Here is a 6,763-nt window from a genome sequence, read left to right on the forward strand (position 1 = left end):
GATTATAACTTAATCCATAACTTTATTTTAAATTGAGTTGGATTTTTGCTTTTTGACAGATGCTCTGAGGACAGTAATCTCCAAATCAATCATCAGCAGAAGGCAAAAAAATCAATCAGCATTGGATGGTCATATTCTGATTTTATTCACACATAAATCAGGGTCAGCTCCAGAGGGCAGTGATGTGGAAAAGTTGTGTGGGCCCTGAGGAAATCAGGTGGCCCCATAAAGAGGTTTTAAGAAACTGGATAAACCCTTCCAACAAATGTATAACTTTCTGCTCCCTCAATTTAATTAGGATTAAGAACTAGGATTGTTTATCTTTAACTAGAATCATTTTTAAAGCAGATGGAAAACCTCCAAAATGACAGTGTTTGGGATGTGATGAGAGACGGAACTCTCCAGAATCATCTGAAGAGTTCCCTCAGATTGTACATCAAACCCCCTCTGTGCCTTGCTGGTTAAGGGGACGCATCGATGATCCATTGTCTAGCAGTCTGGCTGATGACAAAATTCTGAAGCTGGCCTTGATGTAATCTTTGCTCAGTGAAAACGAAATTCAGCATTCTGAGCAACTGCTTAGGACAGTGGTATATACACTTAATAAACTACTATTCTCACTCACAAGACCATCCCAGTCTTCTAGTTCAACTGACCCTGCCAGTCAGTGTAGACAAAGTTGAGCCTGACTTTGCATAAGGCAACCTCCTGTGTTCCTATGATGTCCACTTCTTAATTCATGGGGATGGGGGTGTAGCTCAGTGGTAGAGCATCTGCTTTGCATGAAGAAGGCCCCAGGTTCAATCCCTGGCATCTCCCAGTAGGGCTGGGGAAAAACCCTGCCTAAAACCTTGGAGAGCCAGCGTCCGTCAGTGTTGACAAAACTGAGCTAGATAAACCAAGGGGGTCAGACTCATTTTAAGGCAGCTTCCTGTGTTCCTATATTTTTCTAGCACTACATTGTTGTCATTATTGCCCAGGAAGGTACCTGAGCTTGATCCTCTCTACTTCTGACCTCCACTGCAAGCCCTATTGGCATTATGGAGCCAATCTTGAAAAGAACAAAGGCCCCAAGGACAATTGGGCCTCACTGCAAAGGGCAATTGAGTGATATATAGCCAGGGTGACTCAATTGGTCACTCCCGGCCAAAAGAATACCCTCTCTTGCCTCACTATTTCTTTACACCCACAAGCACAGAACTTTGCCTGCCATGGAGAGGATGAAGAGCCTCACAACTGTATCATTAATAGACTTCTTTTCCTCTCCCCATTCAAACTCACAGAAAGCAAAACAGGAGAAGGAATTAGAGGAAAAAGTAAAAATACAGCATGCAAAAGATTTGCTAAAAGTTGCGATGCAGGATTTTTTAAAAAAATTAAGAAGCTACGGCTGATGCAGAAGGTTTGACTAAGTTGGTATACATTAGCAAGCATCTTAGTTCCCTGTCTGAAAAAAGGTAGCAATCTAATGGCAAGAAAATATGGAAACCAGCTGAACGCCTTCTTCAGACTACATTAACCTGAACATCTTTGAGCACATGGCAGATGTTCCAAAATCTCAAATACTGTTTGCAAATTACAGAAGGCATTAGGGAGCCATTTTCCTAAAGAAACCTTAGAGCCCCATCTGCAGCGGAAACCAATCACTCCCCCCCCTCAGCTGCCTCTTGGGGCACCCCATCTCTGATTGGGAAGCGCAATGTGTGTCCACCTTTACAAGGAGCTGATGAGAGTGGTGTTGTCACCCTTAAGTGACTACCAGCTGGTGCTATCAGATCAAAAATAGTTGGAAAAATTGAGAGGGACACAGGAAAGTAATCCTTTCAAATTGCTGCAATATTTACTGGAAAGAGAAGCTTTCAGGGGAAATCAAGCATGTAATCCAGTAAGCCCTCTGCCCAGCCCTACCTTAAGCACACAGGGGGACCTATTGAAATATGGTAATCATCGCTGTGCTGAAGCCCAGGGAAGGAATGGAAATGATGAACACTGTTTACAAAGCAGAGAGGGAGGTTCGCCCTTTTCTCTCTCTGGTTTTGGATAATATTCAGACTGAAAAGTGGACAGTGATATCTGGTAGCCTCACAGAGGTGTTAATAGCTACTGCTTCTGCCATCACATGTTAGTGGATACAGAGCCATCCGGGTCTTGCCAACACACATGCACAAAAGGGGGCAGGGACATAGGAAGCTGCCTTATACAGAGTCAGATCCTTGGTCCATCTGGCTCAGTATTGTCTACACTGACTGGCAGCAGCTCTTCAGGGTTTTCAGGCAGGAGACTTTCTCTGCCCTACCTGGAGATGCCAGAGATGGAACCTGGGACCTTCTGCAAGTCTTCCACTGAGCTATGGCCCCATTCCTCAGCTCTGGAGTTTGGAATCTTTAGGAGGAGAGTTCTAAACAGCAGTAGCAGAAAGGGAGATTGAGCAGAGTCGTTTAAGAGATCAGTAGACCTTTGGAGGGTGAAGGGGCTGACGACGCCTGGAATTGGAGGAATAAAAGCCACATAGGCTGCATTCGCATGTAACGTGAATACGGAAGTTGCCAAACCTGCGGTTAATTTTTCTATTCGTGAATCACATCACAGAGCTTCATCCAACTGCAGCCAGCAACCTCCATTTTCAGGGATTCACAAATCCCAACCTCTGTTCCACGTAGCCACAGTTTCACGTTATGTGCCCATGTAGCCATAGATATATATCTGGAAGTATATCAACAACCTATGTTGCTCTAGCTCACAGCTGCACAACTCTGGCTCTCCTGTAGATGTTGAACTACAACTCCCTGACTCTTGGCTACGGTGGCTGGGGATGATGGGAGTTGTAGTCCAACAACCGTTGGAGAGCTGAGTTGTACAGCCCTATCCTAGTGGCTGTGTTTACCAATTGGTTCCATCTTCAGTGGTGATTAGGTTCCTTCCAGCTTTGATTTAAAGGTCTGGTTGATGTCCTTCATGCTTTCAGACCAGGTTCTCTTAGCCCTGCCATCTCCCATGAAAACCTGCCAGAGCCTTGAAGCTGCTCTGTCCTCTGCCCTGCTGTTATCTGAAATTCAGCTGGCAGATTCCAGAGACAGGGCCTTTTCAGTAGTAGTATCAACATAATGCAATTTCCTCTCTAGGCAGTTTAGTTGGCTCCCTGTCTTATGATCTATAGGCTGCTGTGTAAGTAGTTTCTGCTGTGGCATGCAGAGTAACAGAGGAACTTTTGATTTGTTGATTTTCTGTTTCTCATACAGCTTTTAAAGACCCACACCAGCAGCCCTGTCAGAAAAAAACCTGGCATCCCTTATGAGAAGGGAAAATCAGCTACATTTCAGGTAGCTGGTGTGATCTTACCACTTGGCACAAATCTTTCTTATAGACACCTCTGTCTGCAGTTCAATTCAGCTGAAGCACATTGATGAATTCTTAGCCAACGCTAAGGGAGCAAGCCACAATACCAAAGATCAATACAAGTTTTTTTCTCCATTGATTTTAGGGAGATGTTGAATACCTTTTGAGTTCCCCTGGAGTCACCAAATTTGCTTAGGAGGGAAGTGCTTCCGTATATCTGGATTCTGTGCTATTGATCGGGAAAATACAAGAAAAGCAACTGTTAACCAAGCTTAAGCATTTGTAACTGCACCTGCTGACATTCATCCCTCACCATCTTTCGCTTTCCTCCCACTCCCTCTATTGTTCACCACTGTCTGCTTTAGATTGCAACCTACTTGGGGCAGTGGACTATGTTTCTATTTACAAAACTGTAAAACACTTTGTACATTGACAGGGCTGTATAAAACAACAAGACAAGAGCCATTTGAAATTACAGGAGAAAGGGCGGGTCACCAGCAATTTCATAAGTAGCCAACCATCAGAGCTCACTCGTTCAGACCGTTAGCTACATGTATTTCCATTTACTCTCCACCAGCTGAGACCGATATTTAGTTGGGAACTCTAGCTGCCATCACTGTGGAAAATAAGAGGGTGTCACTTTAAATTTGCAGTGGCATTGGAGAAATGTCAGCTTCAAGCCGAAACTGTACAGTGATACACATCCCACCTGACCCGAACTCGCTGCATCCATTTGAGCTCTTGAGAATGCCATTTCAGGCTTGCAACCCCCTCCTCTCCCCTGCATTCTTTAACCAATTTCCAACCTGAAAAGGTATTTTCCTCCTGTTCAGTGGTCAGAGCTCTTCACTCCGAAATCAAAGTCCAGAAGGATTATTGGATTTCTCTATGTGACACCTAGCTTCACCCTCAAAGTCTGCCATACCTTAATGGGCAGGACGGGATCTTGACTTATAAACCAGTCTTTTCTTCATGCACACACAAGAGACACACACCTGTTTACTGGCTTTCATTACAAAAAAATAAGCAGTGGATGAAACTCTATACCTACATAAATCAGTACTGAAAACATGGTGCAGGTTTGCAGCCTAACAGTCTAATCCAGTGGTTGCCTTTTAGCAATACTGAAGCTATAGGATCTTCAATCAAGTTGTATGATTGTATTCAAGAACAATAACTTATAAGGGTGTGCACGAACCAGAACTCAAATTCGAATCAAATTCGAACCGAACCCCATGCTGCGGAACTGCTTCCGCTGACTGGCTGGTCCAGTCCATTTGACTGAACCGGTTTGGCAGTTTGGTTATACTTGTAAAGGGGAATCCGGTGAAGATTTCCCTTTACAAGTAAAGGGGTGGGGGAATTTACAAAGGGGCACTGGGACAGCGATAACAGTAATGTAAAATACTCCTTACTGGCTGGTGTGGCTGCTGGTGCCAGCATTGCCACTTGCCCCCTCCCCAGCACTGCCCAAATACTTAGAGGTCCATATTTACCAAGCCACCACCAGCATGGCAGCAGCACAGTTGCGGCTCAGTAAATATGGACCTCCATGCACTTGGGCAGCACCAGGGAGGGGGCGAGTGGCAGCCCTGGCACCAGCATCTGCACCAACCAGTAAGGAGGACTTTATATTAATTTCTCGCCTCCTGCCTTCTCAAACCAGGCATGGTTCTGTTCAATCATGGACTGAACCGGCTCCGATTCAGTCTGTGATTGAACTGCTGAACTGGCGCAGTTCTATATGAACCAATTCTACATCAGATGGTTCATGCACACCCCTAACATCTTATATCTATTTCCTAAAAAGCTGCAAATGGTATAATCCTTATGGACATACAACCTGAGCACCTGCCGATGAGAGGGAGGTATCAGCAGATATGACAGTTTCACAAAAATCTGGAGAAAAAACCTAAAGGGGCCACTCCCCCCCCACCCCCCGCAAAAAAACCCGCCTCAATTTAACTCAATGGAGCAGAATCTTTGCCGACAGAGAGGGCTCTTGACAGAAAACCGGGTGGCCTGTGCTAATGGCAAAGAGGGGAGGAAGAGAATAAAAAGAGTGGGAAATTTCTCAGTTTCAAAAATTCCCCCTCGAGACAGTCACAACCCCTTCTGCTTCTGAGAAGCAGAAGGTGTTTAAAACTTTTTTGTTTTCTCACCAGCCATTCCACGCTTTTGTATTTCTGAAGGAAAGGGGTTTGGCACATATAAGCTCTTGGTGTGCATGTAGGGGGGGTGTTAAACCCCAACCCCATAACAGAAAAACTGTGTCTGTGTGTGTGTGTGTGTGTGTGTGTGTGTGTGTGTGTGTGTGTGTGAGAGAGAGAGAGAGAGAGAGAGAGAGAGAGAGAGAGAGAGAGAGAACTTTCCTGAGGAATAGAGGGAAAAGCTGCATACTAAATCTGTTAGTCTGCTGATCACACCCACAGTCAAGCAATAAACTCATAAAAATCAGCTTCCTACCCCCCACACACCAGGGATATACTGCAATATTATGTTGTGGGTCCATACTTGTCTCAAACAACAACAACAACTACTACTACTACTACTACTACAATGACGTATGTAACACCTGGATTCAAACAATGAATGAAATAAAATGACAATCCAAAAGGTTCAATAAATACTGTAATATCAGTCCTCTAAAAGGTATAGTGGATTGGAATATTGGTATTGGAATATAAGAGGTCTTTTATACATTTTAGATGTTTGATTATATTTGTAATGATTTTATTTTATTGTTTCAAATTGGCTGTTTTATTGATATCTATATCACATTGTATTGGATATTTTACTGTAGGTGTGCATGGGTAACTTTTTTTAAAACTTAAAATTTATACGCTGCCCCTCCAGTACACTACTGTTCCTATTACTGATCAGTAAATGAACCTATTAATCGGAGAATGAATCTTTATAATTTTCAAGCCATTGAGGAAAACCACTATAGGATCGAAATGTGGCTGGCTTCATTTTAAGAAAGTCTTCTGGACAAGTGATATAGTATTAGTTTTTTGGCCAGTACTAGAACTGTCATTTATGATTTTGTCTCTATGCTTTTGTCTCTCTATTTGATCACATCTCCAGTATAGACAATCATGTTTTATTAATAAAGAATTTTATTAATAATGAATTGGTCTTTGTAACAAGGATAGATACGTTTACATTTTACTTATATATGAGAGTCGCTATTTTCAATTTTACAGGTGATTTGGATGGTTACATGCTTATAATTACAACTTCGTGGAGGAGAGTTCTATCAACAGCTACTAGTCGGAGGGCTATAGGCCACCTCCAGCCTCAAAGGCAGGATGCCTCTGAATAGCAGTTGCAAGAGAGTAACAGCAGGAGAGAGGGCATGCCATCAACACCTGCCTGTAGGCTTCCGGTGGCATCTGGTGGGCCACTGTGCGAAACAGGATGGTGG

General features: G+C 43.5%; 1 non-coding gene across 1 annotated transcript; it reads left to right on the plus strand.

Annotated features, from left to right (window-relative positions):
* The first annotated feature begins 747 nt into the window (after window positions 1-747).
* Window positions 748-819, plus strand: TRNAA-UGC (transfer RNA alanine (anticodon UGC)). Its single transcript has one exon. It is a non-coding gene; the product is annotated as a tRNA-Ala (tRNA).
* The last annotated feature ends 5,944 nt before the right edge of the window (window positions 820-6,763 follow it).

Source organism: Hemicordylus capensis, chromosome 6 (genome assembly GCF_027244095.1).
Source record: "Hemicordylus capensis ecotype Gifberg chromosome 6, rHemCap1.1.pri, whole genome shotgun sequence".
NCBI lineage: Eukaryota > Metazoa > Chordata > Lepidosauria > Squamata > Cordylidae > Hemicordylus > Hemicordylus capensis.